We start from the raw sequence: 21,963 nt of genomic DNA, 5'->3' as shown, positions 1-21,963 counted from the left end.
GCAGTAACTCTGTGTGTGTGTGTGTGTGTGTGTGTGTGTGTGAGAGAGAGAGAGAGAGAGAGTGAGAGAGAGAGAAAAAAGAGTAAGCGACTGGGGAAGTGTTTTTTGTGTGTGAAGATCTGTCTGACCGCAACGTCAACCACTAACGATTTTGTAACAAAATATTTTTACGAAAGACAGATTTTTATGATGTTTAGAATTTTGAAAATTCCAAATTTTATACATGTTTTTGCAGTTATGTATTTTATTAGGTTTTTCTTTTTTTCACAGGACACTTTCTGATTATTTTAAGTCATTTATGAAAAGCGATTCTGAAAATGTGTGTGTGTATATGAAAAATAAACTTTCATGAGTTTGAGAGTAGTTGCTGATATAAATCTAAAGCGATACTTTACCGTGGTAAAGGCGTGGATACATCTGTGTGGGTGACACGTCCATACATGTTAATATCCCACTAAATTACAGTCATTGGAGTCATCTCTTATCTCTGTCATCTAATAAATCCTGCCTGAACACTGACCGGATTGTACTGGAGTTGTCAGTAACTATGGTTACTTAAAACTCCCCCCCACGCGTGTTTCCAGGGTGTACCCTCCCTTCTTGCCATTTAACAGAGTGGAAAAGATAAACTGTCAAGTCTGCAGAAGTGAATTAAATGTATCATTTTGCACAAGCTCAACAGAAAAAAATAGCGCGAATAAGTATGAATATAAACACGATACAGAAAAAAAAGAAACTGTGCATAAACCTTGGAGCACAATAAGTACCACAGAAGCCCGCGGTAATAAAACCATTAATTAGTCAACTGGTCCTGAGTACCATCCAAGCGAAGGCTCTTACATAAGACAATATTACCTCATACCATATTCTGGAAAAATACTCCCGTATGGCAGAAGCGCGTGCCAAAAAGTCCAGATGTACGGGTGGGTTATGACTGAAGCAAAATAAACCAATTTGATGTATATGAATTTTTTTTAAAGAAAAATGTATAATTCGTCCATCCGCTTTGATGCTATGAAACATTTGCTGTCACGATCACTTTTCTCCAGCAATAGTTTAATGTCATACTTGAGTACTACTATTAAGCGCACCCTGCTGGGGTTTCGAAACAAGGACCATCGGGACAAGGACTGAAGACCGTGGTGCTGTAGCGCCACCTGCTGGTGGAAAGGAAACACGACTCCGAGGAGCCATGAACGCCCGCTGGCAGCGTTGAGAGGTGCGCTCCAAATACTTGTACAGTAATACCTCGCCCTACGTCGTTAATTGGTTCCAAAGGGCGCGACTTAAGTCAAAAAACGACGGAAAACGAAATAACCCCTAAAAAACCGATATGGACCCTCATAAACCCTTAATAAGCATTCCTCTTAAGTGTATACACTTCAAAAAATGCCAAAGTAAAGAAAAAACAAACAAAAAAAAAAAATTCCAAAAAATGGCAGGTAAATAAGACAATTTTTTGTATATTTTTAAGTTTTTAATTGATTTCATAGATTACAATATATTATTTTATCTATTTTAAATAATGTTTTTTTAATTAGATTTTACACTTTTTAATTGTTTTTAAGTGATTTTTAAGTTTTTAACAATTTTTAATGTTTTCGGATGACTGACTTAAAGTCGCGTCAGCCGACTGAAGACGAATTGTATTTTTCCATATATATTTAACAAAAAAACCGACGTAAAGAGGTATTACTGTACACCATTGACACTGTATTAATTTACACTGACCCCCCCAGAGCTCAGGCGAGGCCTTTTCACACTGTGAATCCCCCTCATTGCTTGGGAAAGGGGCAAAATATTTTAATGCAGAGAATGGCACGTCTTTTTTAAATGTAGAGTGCATACTATTATAACTTTTTTAACTTTAGGTATTCTGACTCATCTAGTTTGTACAGTTGGCCCGCCTTATCCGCTGGTATATGGTTCCAGGACCCATCCGCGGATGCTCAGGACACATATAAAAAGATCTAATTTTACCCTATATGTGTCTTTTCAGATTGGCGGCCGACTTCCACAAGCGACATGCCGCCTTTTAACAAATTTAATATTTTCACTTTATCACTCAGATTAAGCACTTTATGATCCCTCTTTGTCTTGGAGGGATTACCATCACTGTTCCTTTGCCTTTTTGGAGATATATTATCACTAATCTAGCAATTAAGGGCAGCGAAATTACGTATTTAAAGACGATTTCATGCACAAAGTGACCACAAGGACTGATACAGTGGGACTGAGGGTTGGATGGGCTTGGGTACACCATGACTCAGCAGCATCAGCCTGCACATGTTATTTTTTGCGCGTATTTAGCGCGGCGCACGGGAATTTCAAATGTTCTTTTTCGAAAATATTCTGAATTTTTAAAAAATAATTTCGAACTGCAGTTGGTCTAAACCACGGCTGCCAAACCCGTAGATAAGGCGGGCCAACTGTATATTATACTATAATGCACCCTTGGCCAAGGTGAGGCCCCTCAGTGAGATGAGGCCTTGGCCAAAATGGCCCTGCTGCCCCCTCCATGGGACATACCTGACATTTGAAAACCTCATTCAATCACCTGATGTATGGATTAATGACCATGTAGTGTATCTAGCAGTGTAAGTCACCTTGGTGAATAAGATGTGTGGGCTGATAACACTACACAGAATTCATTGGAAGTTGCTTTGGAGAAAAGCATCTGCTAAATAAATAAATGTAAATGTAATTCAACAGAAAACACTTGCCAAATGATGGTCTGAGTGATCAAAGTACCAGTTGGGGCAGCAGGTAGTGCCCTGATGTCAAGAGAGTCCCGATAAGTTGTTGCCTTACAAACTAAAGCTTTTCCCTTGGAATCTTGCTGTGGTACCCTTGAGCAAATACCTACTCTGAATTGCTACCATAAGAATACAGGGACAGCTGATAGCATAGTGGGTAGCACTACTGCCTTTGGATCCACAGGTTCAATTCCCCCCACTCGCTGTAGTACCCTTGAGCCAGGTACTTACCCTAAATTGCTGAAGTGAAATTACCCAGCTGTATAAATGGGCAAATAATTGTAAGTACCTTAACATTGTAAATCCCTTTGGAGAAAAGTGTCAGATTAATGTAAGAATACCCTGCTGGATAAATAGGTATATAAATCATTATAAAATTATCTAACACTGCACATTGCCTACTGTGTCATCCAAATCAAGGTTAACTGCAAGTATAAATTTAAGTCTATGAGCTGTTACATTATGTCAAGCCTTAAAAGCGCTCTTTTCTTTGTAGGTTGGTGTCCGATAGTTTGGTGATGCCAAATCTTTTGTTTTTGAAAAACAGCTTGAGCTATTAGTGTTGAACATTTATTTCCCTGGCAACCCAAAGACCCATTCAAGTGGAACAACCTTCTGTCTGCCAAGAAAGAGCACCACATCTGAGAAAAACGGGGGAAATAAAAGGGTTGAAACTAGCCAGAAGAGAGGCAATAAACATTCTGAAATTAATTGGGTACTCAGTGATTGTTTCTGTCTCATTCTGACTAAATAATAAACTGCACATAAGTCGAGAAAAAGAGGGCAAAATTCCTTCTAATATCCATACCGTTAAACTCAACGGCCTTCCAATTGACTTATGTGGTAGAAAGCTCAAATCTATTGTATTTACTGGCTTAGTTCTTGGTACACAGAAATTTGACAATTCTCTATTTAATAATCAGCACTCTCCAGTCTTTATAGAGGTAATACATTCCTGAAAAACGCTCAGTAAATAGACTTCTCAGAAGTCATAATTACTATTAGTTGCAATGGTAAAAATCCTTATGTATTCCTCAGCCCCAAAGCTGACATCCATTTATGTTAAAATATCACCACACCCCATTAAAATGTACAAAATTACTTCAATATTTAACATTATTTATCATAACACAACATTACAAGTCGGTTTCCGTTCATTAATTACTCCGTAATACTCTATGGCTGCCTACCTGCGCTTGTGCGGGTTTGTCATAACTACAACCAACCACGCACTCAAAACAAAACAACACATGCAAATTATACTCACTGTTTATGTATTTGTTCAGTCTTCAATACAAAAAATAAAATAGAGCACAAAGGCAATCAATGAAAACACACACACACACTGATTGAGATCACTTATCACAAGCTGGGCCACGGTAAGCTAGAGCCTAACTCGGCAATACAGGGCGCAAAGCTGGAGGGAGAGGGGACACACCCAGGATGGAACACCAGTCCATCACAAGGCACCCCAAACAGGAGTCGAACCCCAGACCCACCAGAGAGCAGGACCAGGCCAAACCCGCTGCACCACCCTGTCCCCTCTTCAATAAAGACAATGCAAACAAATTCACATTCATTATAACAGGTAAAACGTGTTCAGTCTGTGTGGAGTTTGCATGCTCTTCTCATGTTCACGTGACTTTCCTCCGGGTGCTCCACTTTCCTCCCACAATTTACAGTCATGGTGTTTCAGGAGAACCGGTGACTCTAAATAACTGGTTGTGGGTCTATGTGTGTGTTGCATTGCTCTGGTCTATAGACCATGAAATGATTATAGGGGTTTTATTGCAGCGTATCTAAAATTGTAAATTCTAAATAATTATTGTGAAGAAAAGCAAAAACGAACATATGTACATATAAATGTCTTGCACCGCACAGCGGGCAAGAGGAGTGCAAAATGCAAATTCAGTTCTCATAAGCTCAAAGACATTCCTCATAAGCTGAAGTAGAGGTATTAAATGACACTTCTTGCAGTCTAACTCTCGTATCTCAAAGGAGCATATCTTGGGGTATGACTGTATTGCCATTACCTGTGTGAAATAGAGACAGGTACCTGTCATCTGTCATACAGAAGCGTTCGTTGAAGTGTCGAGTGGTTAACAGATTCAGCAGAATCACAAGAGCCAGTGTGTGCAGGTATGATCTAAAAGCGCACTTCACCAATCTTCCCACAGCATTACGCTGCTCTTTCTGCATAGCACATTTTCCTTACCACATCAGTTGTTTAGCAAATAAAATGTTGACTGCTTTAAGATACATTTGGCTGTCAGAAAGCATACTGATCATTCTTTTTTTGTACTGTTGTGTTATTATAGCTCATTTTATTATAACTGTCACCTCATAGGCAGTGAATATTATAATAAACTCATCATAGCAAGGACCCAAAAACACTGAGTACAGTTTTGCTTCATACAGAGCAGGTAATAACCAGTATTGTACTTTGTTTAACATGATTATATAACTCACAGATCCACATGCTCCTTTAGTCTTTTTTTCTGAAATACTCCCACTGGCTCAGATACTAAAAATAATTCCTTTAATTCACACTTCAAGAGGTGCACGCATCAGTTGAAATAAAACATTAATAAGACCGTTTGTTATTTCCATTTATTCATTTAGGACGTGATGAATACCACGTAGTGTTTTGCTGACACCTTTTTATCCAAGAACACTCGCAATGTTAAATACTGTACATTAGAATATATTACTCAGAGTTGACACCACGCTGTAAATGGGCACAAAGAATGTAAATCTACGTTGTGCCTCTATCTACAAATGTACGTTGGGAATGAATAACGCTGCGATGGAAAGCACCCTTAACGGACCGACTGAATTAGTGCTGCTTGTTGACGGTTTCCATATCACAGGCCAGGGAGCGACCATTCTCACTCACTGTGGCTCACAGACGAAGAACCGACTGTGGATGCCAGCATGGCAAGTTCAAAGCATCATTTCGTTGCACGTAGGTACTGCTTGGTGATGTACTGACCTCGGTGTCACGGACACTGAGGCAGGTACTGACTCCTCAAACAGGTACAATGTTTGGAGGCAGATAGTTTTGCAGGCAGAGGTGTTCGGAGCCTGGGTGGGGCTGGAAGAGCTGGTGTGAGAACACTCGCTTACTCTTTTAGGCACAGGTGAGCACAAGGCCTTGTTTGAAGTTTGATCCATGGGAACCCCTGAGCACAATGCTGCAGGGACAATACAAGTCCAGTGCTGCCGGTCTCTTGAGCGGCACGGCTGGACCCCATGGGGCCCGGAGCCGGTGTACCCCTGGCTTGCCTATGCAAGCCGCCTGAAGAAGCAGGACAATGGGGGCAGATTGATTTACATGGGCCAGAGGCATTGGCAGGGACAAGGGTAGGGTGGGAAGGGCAGGGGCCGCAGGAGATGCTCACAATTAAACACCAGTGAGAGCATCATCTGGAAAAACAATTATTACCAGACGGAGTAAGATAGATCTTAACCTAAATTCTGAACCTGTTTTCCAGCAGGGAAAAGCATGCTGGTCCGAGAGTCCCTTGCTTATTTTGCAGGATATGGCAGTCAGATAAAAACATTTTGATAAACGGCTTGGCAAAAACCACACAGTGGCTTGTGGAAGAATTATTCCGGTTAACATCTGACTAACACCGTTTAAATGTTGTTTCGGTGTTTTACCATATTTTGATGCCAAAGGCTTTTCTTTCTGGGGAGCTGAGGCCAGTTTACAAACATCGACCAGGAAACATGTGGATGCTCTCCTTCCTTCATCATGTGAAGGAGGGTGTAGCCAGACAAAAAGAACAAAAAAAAAATGATTAAATAAATGAAATGAATTTATAAAAAAGTGTGTTTTCTGATTTCTGACACCACAGAAATTAGATTTGTTATGGCTGAGTTATGAGAAACCCACAAGCCAGCACAGACATAGAAACCTTACATCACTTGCAACGTCTATGAGAGGGAAAGCTTGTGACTTGTAGAGGCCATTCTTCTCACCCAAACCAAGTGTAAACGGGTCACTCTCCTTCCTTGAGGAGATGCTGGCAGCTTTGTCTCTGGGGGTGGGAGATGGATGTTGGGTCGCTCACGGAATGAAAACCAGCCTTTGGGGGAAAAGAAATTCCTCTGGAGGAAATCATCTAAGGAATGACAAATGAAGAGGGGGCCACCACCAGCCACCGGCCGCTCAGTAAACTGCAAGTTCCCCCCACCCCCTGCAGGGAATGAAGAAGTGGACCTTTCTTCCTGGACACAGCTCCTTTGAAGCTCTTTGAATAATCAGATCATTGCTCATCGTGCTGAAGGCCCCTCGCCTTAACTTTTTGTGTCTTCAAAAATTAGTGCATTTATCTGCCTCTGTAAAAATGTCTGGTAAAAAGTTAGCTAGAGGAAAATTGAAATCAGATACATGTGACTTTTCTTTTCTTTCGACCCCCATCGGTGGTTATTACCTCATTGCTCTTGCTTGATGATCCTTGACTCTTCTTCTCTCATGGGGATCTTTGTTGAGGAGGCCAAGCGGAGCAGGTGAAATGTTACGTAAAAACGAATATGGAATGAAAACACAGAAGGATGTTTTGACAGATCAATTTGTCGTTCATACATAGATACAAACTTGGAAAAATCAGCCTTAGAAATTAAGCTTGAACGTGTAATTCTTTTTTCGTAGTTTTTGCGTCTCGTTGCTTAAAAATAGGCCGCATCACTGAGATGGTGTCGGCAAGCTACAGCAGGTAAATATTTGAGAAAGTTACATAGTTAGTGAGATAGACCCCAGAGCTGTGAAACAGCTAAACACCATCTGATTTTTATTGTATTATACTGTATTGCTTATTTATTTACTGTATTATCTGTTTAAACTGTTTAATTTTCTGTTTTTATACTTGAATGTTTGTGTTTTATGTTGTCTAAAGAACTCAGGGAGGACCACTATAATTTTGTTGTATTGCACAGCAGTACAATGACAAGAAAGTCTTCAATTCAGTTCAATTCAGTTCAATTCAATGTTGGCTCCTCTATGATTAACCAAATATGGATAAGAAACTGAACACTTATAAGAACTACTCTTGTTTTGTGGAGAAAAAAACTCATTCACCAAATGTCCAATACTGACCCTTTTCAGTTATGCACTATTTATATTTATATTTATCATATTTACAGGTAACTGTGTGAACAAATACATAGTGTTATTTCTTTTTCAATCAACATGTTATTTTTAAGTTAAAAAATATTTAATGACAGGGAACCTATAATCTAGTAGTCTATAGTCTAGTAGTTATCTAGTAGAAGACAATTCAAAACAGGTGATGCTTCCTTACCTTTCGATCTAAAATATTACCTAAAAAGATTATTTAAAATATTGAGTAAAAATTTTTAAGAAAACATAGCTGATGAGACTTGGAATAGCATTCTATAACTGTGGAAGTTCAGTCTCAATCAAGTACTGAGGTTCCAATTCCAATGAGGGGACTTCTATACATAGGTTTTCGATCATTTTCTTCCGTGTCTTTCCGTCTCTTGTGCATTAAAGACGATTCCCTCGGTCCCTGCAGTCATCATTGCTATGTAATACCTCTGTCCGGCCCTGCATCTAGCTCTGGCCTGGTAGCTCGCAGGGCCTTCTACTGCAAGGCCAACATTTAGCATGAAATGTATGAAATCATACATTTCATAGATTCAAGATGGTACGGTGCTCGTTTACTCTTACCGTGGGGAATGAGCATCAGTGCCTTGATATTTATTGGCGTACGTATGGTCAGTTCCCAGACCTCATCTGCACGCAGCTTGTACAGCGAAAATGTAACATCCGTGTCTGTATATACATGCACGTTCTTCCGGTAGCACAGAGTTGGCGAGGAAGGGCATTCAGAGGGAATCGAGCAAGGGTTAAGGGGACAGAGTGACCGCAGAGAGTTAGACCCTTTGAGCTTCCTGTCCTTCAGATCCTCTGACAGAGACGCAGCTTCACAAAGAGGATTACCAGTCCGGACCCTCCAGAGGGACAGTGCCGCTCGGGCCATCTCGGCATTCCCGCCAGGCCGCCCCGGGTGCCCGGCATGCTAATGACGCCACTCTCAGGCCCCGCGCAGCTCTGCTTTGCATAAAAACAGAGCACAGCCATTCAGAGCGAAACTTGAATTTATCTACAGGAATAAAAAAGAAGGGAAAAAAGCAAAGTCCCTGAAAGAACAGGGGCTGGTTTTCGCAGCTCAGATGCACTTGAGATGGTTGGTGTGGAGCCCATCACATTAACATGCCCCTGCCGTACAGCCCAAAACTGAGCCCCTGAAAATGGCCTGTTTGTTTAGCAAATCGCCAGTCTTGGCATGAAGCCCCGGTGCTCACAAGTGACCCTCGTATGATATCTGTTCTTTGATTTGTCTCCTTTGGTATCCGGGAAACGCAGCTGGCAGAAGACATGAGCTTTTCATTGTTTTCTCCTCTTTAGATTTTATTAAACATTTAATAACTTTTGGTACCCGTAACATGTTTTCAGACTGATGAAATGGAAATGATTCTGACTGCCTCACAGTCCGACTTCCAGTATCTCCATAAGAATATTCTGTACAGTATATATACATATATATAAATATTTTAAACTATAAGCCTCTGCTTATGGCGTACACATTTTTATTCAACATTGTTTGATTATAACTTTAAAACCGACAGTTTGAAATGGGATAGTTTTCAGCTGCCCACAGTTTCTTACATTATAAAGCGTACTATTGTTTAAATGTTTGAAAACAGTTTAAACATATTTTTTCATTCAATTCCTTTACTGGCGAAAATTACTTGCTCAGTTTTCTGATCTCATACTGTAATTATAACTGTAACTATCCATGTAACCATCCAGGCGAGAGGAGGGTCTGAGGGGGTTTGGATGGGGTCGGAAATTACCTCTAATATACTCCTTGAATGAAGGAATAGATTAAATGCATAGTAAAGTAAAAAGCTTTAGAAGAAGACCTCCACATACAAGGGTGTACGATGGGAAAAGGCTGGTCGAAGCTACAAATAGTCAGAAGATAGGATTTTCTGTAAAGTCCTCAGTTCTTCTGGCATGCTGGATAAGTCCGTGTCCTTTAATTCAGATGCAGTATGAAACTCTGAACTTAAGCCTGTGGAACTCATTCTCAGTGAAGTAATATTGGGTAATTGCGGGTTCGGAACCGTAAAAGTAAAAAGCATACAAAGAAAAAGGAGATTGTAGGATAATATAGGAAACATCCTGGAAGACTCAGGGCAGCATTTCATTGATCGGGTCTTGTAAAGTATTCTTATATCTTTTAAAAATCCATGAAGTGTACCAGCAAGTTTTGCTGATGTTGTCAGTATATCACAGCCATAATATTTTTCTCTGAGCCCCACAATTACCATTAATTGAGAGAAAGCGATTTAATGAAAGTACTGTACAAAAATCTGACACTGTCTGGTAAAAAAGAGCTTGTTGCAACGACAACAGACGTTGTCCGCTCATGTTAAATCATATATAATGAATGCATTTTATTGTGTCTCCCTACACTGTCTTTAGAGCTCAGTGAAAATTTGACATAATCAAGCAATAGTGTATCTTTTGGCCCTAAAACTAACACGCCCTCCCAAAAGCTCTGGGCCGTCCGCAGGTGCTGAGTTCCCAGGGAAATGCTACGTGAACAGAATATAGGATTCAGGATATCTGCTTTATAGCAAAGTGCAATTAGGAAAAGGCCTCAAATGGCAAGTTGTTACACAGCAATTATCAGCTCTATATGGACCAAAGAGTTCACACTGATCTGATCAATACTCTGCATTTTCTGTTTTCACATACTTCTCTTTTGTACTTCCATGCAGTATTACCACAACTACATAGTATTTACATTTATTAATTTAGCTGACACTTTTCTCCAAAGCAACTTACAATGTTAAGGTCACAATTATTGCATGCTTACAACCATTTACCCCTTTATACAGGTGGGTAATTTTACTGGAAAAATTTAGGGTAAGTACCTTGCTCAAGGATACTACAGCCAGTAGGGGTCAAACCTGCAACCTTTAGGTCCAAAGGCAGTAGCTCTAACCACTATGCTACCAGGTGTCCAATATTTAGTTGACTTTATCTAACCTGCAATAAAGGGGTGGGGAGGGGGGTGTGGTGGCGCAACAGGTTTGGCGGCGCAACAGGTTTGGCCTGTGCCTGCTCTCCGGTGGGTCTGGGGTTCAAGTGCCGCTTGGGGTGCCTTGCGTCGGATTGGCATCCTGTCTTGGGTGTGTCTCCACCCCCCTCAGCCCTACGCCTTATGCTGCGGGGCTAGGCTCCGGCTCACCACGACCCCCGCTTGGGACAAGCGGCTTCAGTCGGCGTGTGTGTGTGGTAATCTGCAATGGGCTATGAGTGCACACATAACCCATGTTGTGTAACTGTTTTCAGTATTGTGGCTGTAACCCAACAAGAAACCTTACCTGCTAATAGGACAGCTGAGTACCGTACACCCAGTAGGGAGCCTTGAAATGTTCACTGCAGATGGGAATTAACTGAGGAATTAAGGTCTGTAATTTGAAGTGAATTGAGCACACAGTTTGTGGGAGGGTGTTGTTGTTTATATGCCAGGAGTAGTTTTAGTTCAAGTACTCTTTGTGATTTTCTTTGAATATGTTGTATAATATAACAAAAACATGAGACATTTTCAACACTAAGGTGAAAAACAAAAAAAGAGTTATCTAATCCTAATCTGTGTAATATAAAATATTCTGTTTAAAGACCCAAAGTAAGGATGAATATCTCACTGATGTTCTGATTTGATGTCTTTATTTTACTTTTGTTCTTATGCATATGGATAGCCCCCTCTACAACTCCCTGAGAGGGTACTATGTGACCCAAGGAAATACCCCGTGTTTTATCTGTTTCACATAAGTGACTCTAGGAACAAAAACACACAATACTTCTTTCATCGTCAAGTCTTTCTTCCTCCAGTTTTTTCTGCTTCATAAATTTACATGTAAGAATAGAGGCTGAAAAGAAGTATCCGTGGCCAGGTCACCACAGTTCAGCTAAAGTGTACAGCTTGCAACACTGGGGGCGTGACCCTTCCGCTCCTGTCTCAACTGAAGGGAGGCTGTTATATTGTTTTATATTGTTTTATTTTCTATTTTATTATTGGCATGATAGTTTTTAGGATTTATTTATTTATTGAATAAAGATTTTAATCATCGGAAATGATGAATGGAGAAATTTTTTACCTGTCGAGTTGGACAGTGTGTGGAACCAGACCCCTTTGGCGGGCTGGTAATCCATTCTGATCCGTAAAAAAAAATAGTCGTGGAAAATGGAATTTTTCATGAAAAAAAGATGCGCTACCTGTGTGGTTTCATAGGAACGACTTATGTACATCTTTGGTTTTTCTTTTTGTAAATTTAAAAAAAACGTAAAATCTCGGCGATGTCTTTGAAATCTAGATTGTGTGTCTGTGTGGAGTGGTATAAAACAAATTAGTTACATATGATTACCATGAAATAAATTGAGGTTTAACAACATATGGGTTTTTCTTTGCAAAGCCTTGTTCACAAAATATTTCATTTGTAAAGCTATAATCTCAGTCTTTTTCAACTTTAATATCTGATGAAAGAACACAAATATTGACTCACCCTTAATACTGTTGAACTAAATAATTATATAGCAATACATACCAGGGTTTATCAATGTTTAGTCATGAAGTAAAAATTTTCATTCATTCATTTGTTAACCTATATGAGTGTTATTTTCACAGCTTCTCTCCTCTTATTTCAGATTTGTTGTACTTTAATCCAGAATTTAATTGGAGGGGCTGCGCAGAAGCACAGTGGGAAGCACTGCTGTCTCACAGTGCCCAGCCTGTACGGGCGCAGGTCCGAATCTGCTCAGTCTGTGTGGAATCTGCTGGTTCTCGTTTGGTTGGAAAGGTTTCCTTCAGTTTCTTCCCTCAGTCCAAAGACATGTGATCCAGGTTGATTGGTGACTCTGAACTGCCCTTAGTGTGTGGTTGCTCTCTGATGACTGGCATCCCATCCAGGGTGTCCTATGGATAGCCTTGCTTCTTGTATTTCCAGGCCCAAGACCACTGGAATCCTGACTTGGACAAAAGGTTAACATCAAGTGGAGTTTTAACTGGAGCCAACATATTTCCCTTAATTTGACAAATTAACTAGTTATGGTGGTCATTATACTTTTTTCTCTCAGTTTTCTCTGCTGCGCTTATGGCCCTGCTGGCTTTTAGAGACATGAATGGTGCACGAGTAATCCACAGAAAGCGTCTCACTTTCATTTTATGCTCTACTGTGAGGCGTTACTTTGTCCTGTGCCAAACTCAACTTTGTGGTCCACTTAACTCAAGTCATCAAGAACATCGGGGCCACATTTGGGCTACCTGCAGTCCTGTTCCATCCAGTTTTGTCTGCAACTACATCCATCCATCCAACTAAATCCAACATGTTGCTGTCCCACATGGTTCTGCTGTCAGTGATCTAATGGTGTCACGCGGAACTGAGGAATCCGGGACGGGTGGACCTAAGTGCAGGATCGTTCGTCTGGAACTGAGGGGTCAGGCGAATTCTCGTTGTCGGGGACAGGCGAAGGGTCGGTCGATCGGCGAACAAAGTGGGAGCGAGGATCCAGGGATGTGGTCAGGGGACGAAGAGAAGGGTCAAAAACCGGAGAATGAAAACAAGGGATGAAGAAGTGCAGGACATGGCGCAATAGGATGGTTGTCTCAGACGAGATTCCGCAAAGGTATGGGAGCTGAGGAGTGTCTTTTAAAGGGTGTGTGGTGAGTCATGTGCTTGGTGATCGTCAGGTGCTGTCAATTGAGGTGCGGGCGTGGTTGTGACAAATGGCACACGGTTTAGTTTCATGTGGTTCTGTCTAACATGGTCCAGTTCCAGTCAATTAGGTCCCACACTCTTTGGCCCCACAAAGTCTTGTCCTAAATGGTTGGGTCTCACAGAGTATGGCCCCATGTGCTCCAGTTCTGTGTTCATATAGTTTTGTCCAAAATGCTTGGACTAAACTTATTGGATCTGAATCCACAAGATCCTGTGCTATGCAAAGCACAATTCCATGCAGTCCAGATCTGTGTGATCCTATTCCACATGGTATGGCTCCATGCTGTCCAATTCACTTTAAGACACAGCAATGACTGTGTGCAAAGGATCCTGGTTTTGGCATGGTGCGGTTTGGCACAGTAGCAAAAGCCATGTGTGAAGAATTGGAAAGACATCTTTTTACATTACCACAATGAAGACTTGTCTGGTGCCAAAGCCTGTACCCACTGCTCTCCCTGCCCTGACAACAGGCTCTGCTTTGCCCCTGCGCCCAGTGCCCCTCCTTTGCTGTCTTGTCCTGTCATCTGATCACTGTCAGTCTCAACACTAAGGGTCGAGTCAGAGACCACAACGAACAGAAGCCAGGCTCATTCAAGTCTAATGGCAGGAGTCTTTTCTGGCCCAAAGAGGAAAGTTCTGAATGATTAATTCCTGTGGTGATGACGGTTGGGAAGGAGAGTGAGGGAAGAGTCTCAATGCAGGGTTAGGGTTTGGTGAGAGTTCCTTTGACAAATGTTTCTGCTCCACATTCAGCAATACACTGGAGGTGCGGGGTTCAGTGTGGGCAAACTGGGTAGAGACATGCAGATATAGTAATGTAGTAACATGTAGTAACCTTGATGTGGATCATCGGACAGATTCCCTGACTTTAGTTGCTGGGAACTATTTTTTTTTTCACAACAAGGTATTCGGTTAAGTCTCAGCAGGAAATTACCTGACATAGTGTATCTTCTGCAACAATTCTCTGACATGGAGGGCACTTGTGGGCGGCTTTGCTTGCTACTCAGATCCAAGTTTGCCCCATAAAAGGATTATGTAGCTTTCCCAGGCATACTCTGATGTTTGACCTGTACTGTACCTTACAATGTACACAATCAAACAGACTGCCTGTGGGCCTCCATCCAAATCACCAAGCAGACTGCCCTTGCCAAAGGCAGATTGTCATGTATGAAACCATGTATACCCCAATGTAGACTGCCATGACAAACACCATGATAACTGCTATTTGGACCACCAAGCAGACTATCCCAAAGCTGGTGGCAGTCTGCATAGGCTCAATAATCACAAAGAAAGGAGATAGTTCTCACTTCAACGATGGGGTTATGTGCAATAGCAGTAGCAGTAAAATGATGATTATGTGTGATGTGTTAAACTTGGTCTAGAGGTAAACTGCCTCTCTTTAGGAGAGTTGTTGAGGGTTCTGCTATGTATTTAATGTGATGACGCTGCATTATAGAGTTAGTCTAATCAAGCAATGGATGAGCTGGTCAAGTAGAATGTGCTATGTAGTTTCTAATGTAAAGGAGTTCACAGATCCTGTAGCATGTAAAGGCTCCTCATTCATGCGATCTTGTCACACCCATTTTGAGGGACTCCCTATGGTCGGGCTTGGTCCGTTGACTGTTCATTGGTTGGGAAGAAGGCCTTCTTTATGCAAAGTGGGAAGTCCTAGTGGGATTGGTGAATGCATGGTTAAAACCCAGAAATGCAGCTAATGGGTTGAATGGTTGCTGGGAGATGTGCCATTGAGGCAGCCTTACACACACATTTCCTTCACAGGGCCCCCAGAAGTCTCCTGAATCATTGAGCCCCAAATGCCTATTCTGATTTAACAGCTCTTTGGGAGGAAACCCTGACCAACTACAATGAGAAATTAGAGTTAACTAATTCAACCCACTGACAAAGAGAAAGGAAGCAATCTAATACAGAGGCTCAGGATATGGGGATAAGCCAGAGTAAATGGCTGTGAATCATCCTTGCATGAATTAGGATGCTTCAAAAAGGGGGAAAATACCAACCATACCACACGGCCATCATTTTCCACTGGGTGTTTGATACCATCAATACCCTACAGTCATCACAGTCCACTGTATAGTCCACATCACAGTGTAAACTAGTACTATGGGTTATGACTTTTTTTGATCCTCAGCTACTGTACATATATCTGATTTGAGCCTCAGTTACCTAAATATGGTAGAATAATATAATTACTCTACCATCTATACTTTCTGTAGTCTGATATTAGTCTCCTCTGAGTATCCCTTATAGTTGCATATCCTAGCGATCCTGTCTGAGAAGCATGTCGCTGGGGAAGGGGTTAGCCATCCAATTTATAGAATGAGCTATCTGAACAGCCACATACACTGATAACTGCTATGTATGTCTGCTATTTAAGACAAAATATTAAATGCCAGCTTACATATATATATATCCATTTAGCTTCCTTTTTTTCGAATCTTGGGAGCAAGCATGTTAACTAGCTGTTGGGGGTTGACTAGAAGGATTCTGGCAGATGATAAATTGCCTATCTAAAATGTTGCAACAAAGCAAAGGGATTATTGGCCCCAACTGCCCCTCTAGCCAGGAGGCTTCAGACATTTCAGTCACATACAACAGGCACAAGTCCTGAACAACAAGAAGGAACCTTTCCGGTAAGTGAGGATCATTCTGCTTCTTTAGCAGTACACCCTTTCTGAATTGGCAGTCAACTAAATCACAGAGTTTGCTTTTAAAAGGAAAGCTGCTTTTAAAAGTAAAGCTCAATATTAACTTTGTTTCTTTCTGCTTTGCATATGTTTCATCTTGTTTCTCAAAACATAAGTCTGAAATTGTAACACAGACTGAAGCCCTCAGAATCAAATGTTCTGCTTCTAAGCTGGCACAGTCCTCCTTGTGGTCAGATATACGCTGGTTGTGTCCTGAAATTCTAAGGCAAAGTATTGTTTTCCTACCAGACACTCCAAACATTTTACATGATACACACTTACATTCTTTTTTTTATGACAGTCAGAGCAACCAGAGATCTGCCTGTCCTGCGGAGTAAGAATGTTGTTCCACAGACAGAGACAATCAGGCTATGAGCTTCCAACACCCCGAGCTATTTCTTCCATTGCTGTGCCCTATGATGCCCAACCACATCCCCCAAAGGCAAAATTATGGCAAAGCACCCCTGTTTTAGGGGTCTCATTCTTCTGAATGAAATCTGCTACTGTAGAGAGAACAGCTTTTCATACACAGTTTTTTCAGAGGCTGTTGTTCTATTGTCATTTCAGATCAAGTTACTGTTCTCCTAAACTAAACTAAAATGTTTAGTCTCTTCAGTTACTACAGCCACGCCAAGGAACATGTCCCAGCAAGGCACACCTCAGAAATTAGGGGCAAGTATAAAGGAGGCAACTCCACCTTTCTCGAGTTGGAGAATCTCATAGAAACAACTGCCATACTAGGGGTTGCACCCGTACCCCACTCCTTCCTTCTGCCCCATGCTTCTGCACCAGACCCAGAAGCCCGCCTCCTCCAATTTGACCTCCGCCTGAACCTCCAACTTCAACATTGGATTTGCCCCACAGATGACGTCTGCACCTCGGCTTTGGACCTATGCTTGGCTCTTTGACCATGAACTCCATTTCACCCCAAACCCCAATCCACTTCCAGAAATAAAGACCGCACTGGGGTCCTACATCTTTCCTCCATGCACCCATGTGTGTGAAAATTACAGTGTGCTCTTAGTACTTGTCAAGTTCTGTTCAATATGTTATAAATTCCAATGTTACAGGACAGGAGGTAGGATAGTGTTTAATGCCATTGTCTTGCAGTCTGAAGGTTTGTAGGTTGGTTCCTGCTCCTGATGTAGTACCTACTGCTGAATTGCTCCTGTGAAAATACTTAAATTGTATATCATTATGAAGCTGCTTATCTAAAATTGTAAGATGCTTTGGATAGAGGTCTCAGCTAAAGAATAATAATACCAAGAATGTTAGTAATTGCAATTAAAAATTTCCATAAGGCCAGCAGGTAATACAGTTATTAGAGCTGTTCCTTTTGGAGCTGAAGGACTAGGTTCAAATCCCGTTTTTTGTTGTAAAACCCTTGAGCAAGGTACTTACCTTAAATTACTGTGGTTAAAATTATCAGCTGTCATAAAGAGGTAATTCATATCAAGTCGCTCAACACGGTAAGTAATTTTGGAGAAAAGCATAAACTACATCTGTCAGTGCCAATGACATCAGCGTTCAAGGATTCTCGCAAATAGCTGCCTTTCCTCATCTTTAAAGTTTTTTCATCAGTTCGCAACAAACTAGTGTTCATCAGAATAGAACAATCAGATGAACTTTGCTTGAGACTTTCATGTCTGCAGCTATGTCTCCTTCTCTTAATGTAATGCATGAATTGTACTTTTGCTGAGGTGTACGTCGCTTTGGACAAAAGTGTCTGATAAATGAATAATTGTAAACGTAAGTGTAAATGAAACAGTTACTATAGTTAGTTTACAATAGTGTACTTAAACCTATCAACCTGACTGGAGGTTGAACCATCACAGCAGAAAAAACTGGATTTGAGTCACAGCTTCTTAATGTAAGTGTATGAAGGTATGTTACCTGATATATAGGGCAGCTTGTCAGATGATTTCAGTAAAGGGGAAAGTAACTGGAACCGAAATAGTAAAGGGGGAACTAGAAGGGGAAAAAGAAATGAAAGGGGAAAGGAGAGTTTCTTAGCCATGGACCTTAAGTGCATTTCTATAACAAAATTTGTACAATTATTTACCCATTTTAAGTTGTATACTTTTCACTGGTACCTTGCTCAGTGTGTGGGAGCAGGATTTGAACCATGAGGATTTCAACAGTGAGAAAGAAAGAGACAACTGGAGATGAAGAAGCGGATGGGGAAGTGGAACAGGAATAAGAAGAGGAAGTAAAGAGATAGTGGAAGTGGAAGGGGAAGACGTAGTGTAACACGTACTGGACAGTACAACTTGGGTCTCTACCTTGTGTTTTCGGTTAACATTTAGCATTGTCTCCTGTTTAATTGAAAAGGAAGGGGAAGGGGAAGTGGAAGGGAAGTGAAAGAGGAAGGGGAAGAAGAAGAGTAAAATGTTTGTTAGCCTTAGATGCTGAATAGCAAAATTTAGACCTTTGACATGTAGTTTGTTTATTATTTTGCACACCTTGTTTTGAAAGGACATTTTTGCTTGAAAGATTAGTTCCGTCAAATAAGAGCTGCAGAGTAATGACTAGAGAACATGTGAGTTTTGAAGAGCCCCACTTGCCTGGCTCTTTCCTTCGCATCCCATGGCTAATAGACTAGCGGGCTCAATGGGTGTTGAAAGTAATCCACATTTTCTCAGGCTCAAGGGGAGACTGCAGCTCCAGGGGTTATTCTCACAACAAATCAGCACTCAGGACCTGTTTGTCTGCCACAAACCATCTCCTGCTCACATGTAAAAGAACCAAAGAGAAAAGCCTGAAGGCCCCTTTGTGCAGTTTTCCTCAGAGTTTGCTGCAGAGTAGCAGCGGAAGGGGTGGGGGGAAAATGGGGGAAAATTGTATAGGACAAATTAGTCTTTCTAACCTGCTGATGTTTATGATTTCCCTTCTTGAGGATAGCCCAGGCGCACTCCCTGAACCATGAATGGCACATCCTGGTCTCGAGAAGTGCACAAAATGGGTAGTGAGGAGATCCTCATCAAGGGGTGTTCTCATGAAGATTCTTTCAGCCATCTTTACCATGGCTCACACCAACAGGCAAAATTTACACCTGAAGTGCTGCACAAATTACATGCTGAAAAATTCAAATTCAGTGAAGATGATTGCATATATTAGCAGGTACTGCTTTTAATAAAAAACAGGTGTCTTCTAAATTCATGTCACGGGGAACAGAGGACGTGGAGGACACTGGGCCCAAGTGCAGGATCTTTTGTTCTGAAAAGAGGGCTCAGACAGGTACTCGCGGTCGGGGACAGGCGAATGGTCAGTCAATCAGGTGAACAGGGTGGTAACGATGATCCAAAGTCGTGGTTGGTGAGATGAGGCTAAGGTCGAAACCGTAGGGAGCAGGACTCAGGGACAAGGAGGTGAACAAGGCAAGGGTCAAACTCAAGAACGCATGTGGGACAGTTGTTTCATACAAGATTTCGCAACCTGAGTGCGGTGGAGTGGCAGCCTTTATTCCCTGCCCTGCTGATTATGACCAGGTACTTGTATCTGGGGTTTGGTCATGGGCGTGACAATTCATATCACGGGACAGTAGATAGCATAGCAGTGAGAGCTGTTTCCGTTCACACAAAAGACCTAGGTTCAAATCCTACTACCACTGCAGCAACAGTGAGCAAGATACCTACCATGAACTGCCCCAGTAAAAAAGCACCCAGCTGTAAAAATGGTTACATAAACTTAAATAACATGTTACACAAAAATATGGTCAAATGCCTATCCTGGACTCACTGGGAGCAAGGCTGGACGGTACAAAGTAGATGGCATGCCAGTCCATCACAGAGTGGTCACACAGATACACACTCACTCGCCCATTCACACACTATGGGAGATTTAGCATTTCCAGTTCACCTGAACTGCATGTCTTTGAACTGTGAGAGGAAACTGGAGAACCTGGAAAAAGCCAAGGAGACACTGGGAGAACAAGCAAACTCCACACAGACTAAGTGGTATTCACACCTACGCCCAAACACTCCAGGTGCCGTGAGGAAGCAGTGCTTCCTGCTGCACTACAATGCCAATAAAGTGTACCATTTTCTAAAATAAGGAAAATACGATCATACCTTCAAAAATTTTTAAGTGTACACTTTGAGTTAGCAGGAGGTGGAACCATAGCACTGGGCAGAGGTACATTTGATCAACAGCTCCCTGTCACCCACCTCATACCAACTCCAACAGAGAATGATGTTCGGTTGTCCTTAATGTATGAGACAGGAAAATTTGGAGGAGGCTTACAACTCTGTGATCATGGCTGTCTTTTGAACCTTTTTCTTGTGGTTGAGTATTGGGTTTGGTATAGAGTTTAGCCAGCATGGATGATGCAAACATAAGGGTGCATTGCCTCACAGTGAAATATCAAGACAAAGTATTTTGATGGAGAAATATATGTTGCGTTGGAGAAAAGAGTTTGCTAAATAAATAAATGTAAATGTAACGTAAATTGGGGGTTGCAGTGGCGCAGCGGGTTTGACCGGGTCCTGCTTTCTGGTGGGTTTGAGGTTCGAGTCCCGCTTGAGGTGCCCTGTGCCGGACTGGCGTCCCGTCCTGGGTGTGTTCCCTCCCCCTCCAGTCTTGCGCCCTGTGTTGCCGGGTTAGGCTCTGGTTCTCCGTGACCTTGCTTGGGACAAGCGGCTTTAGACTGTGTGTGGTGTAAATGTAGATAATTTCCAACATTATGAAAGACTGCCTGGTTTTTTTTCCCCCTAGCAAACAGATCACAGATTTTGAGTGCAGGTATTCATGGTTTACCCTTTAATGTCTCCAGAATGAGTACAGAATATCTTTCTGAGTGCTGGTAGATACAGTATGTAGTATATAACTATTTATGACAGTACATGAGTCATCAGAAGACACCCGCCAATGACACTAAAATGTCCCCTCTTGCGTATCTCAAGATACAAAACTGTTCTTAAAAACCAAGGTTTTTTCTTCCAGACAAATTTCAGAAAACTTCCTAACTTCTCAGTCTGTGCGCAACTAGAGCATATTTTGGCAAAGCTGCGGCTGCTGGTTTGCATGCAAATGATGTATTTACAGTGAGCTGGTGAAGTGTGTGAGTCCAGCCCAAAGTTAAGAGACGGTTCTTAATAAAGCCTGCTAACTGGTGCAAAAGTTTATCTATTTTCCCTAAAACAAAGGCGCTTTCATTGCTGGTTCGCCCTCCACCCCTTTCCCACTCAGACACACCACAAGGACACACACACACACACACACACACGTTCTATATTTATAGGGTTACGATGGTTATATGGGAACAGTGTTGTCCTGAACCTGGGTGACACTCACGTTGCAGCAAAAACCTCCCAGTTTGCTGCCCTTGGAGACTGTAAAACATCAGTAAAACATCTGGAGCACATCCCATCTAATCCCATCCACCTAAAACTACAGACATGATTTCGGTCCCTGACAAAAGAAGACCAGCGCTGAAGCTTTTATACCACCACCAGTGCTTCATAAATCTGGAATGAACGCGGAGAAAAAATCTGAAATCTTTTTTTTTTTCTGTTTGTTCTTTAATCCATCATCAGCGTGATGGATCGCGTGTTAAACGGAGGTAAGTGTCACACACTGACCGAACTAACTCCGCCGCCGTTAATATGCGTGTTATGCGTCCGCGAGTAGATTTCAGCGCCGCTTTTTTGCGTTCTGGGAGTCCGGATTTGCATTCCTAATGA

Source organism: Scleropages formosus, chromosome 6 (genome assembly GCF_900964775.1).
Source record: "Scleropages formosus chromosome 6, fSclFor1.1, whole genome shotgun sequence".
Taxonomy (NCBI): domain Eukaryota; kingdom Metazoa; phylum Chordata; class Actinopteri; order Osteoglossiformes; family Osteoglossidae; genus Scleropages; species Scleropages formosus.
The sequence above is the reverse complement of the archived record's forward strand: the minus strand, read 5'-3'. Positions refer to the sequence as shown.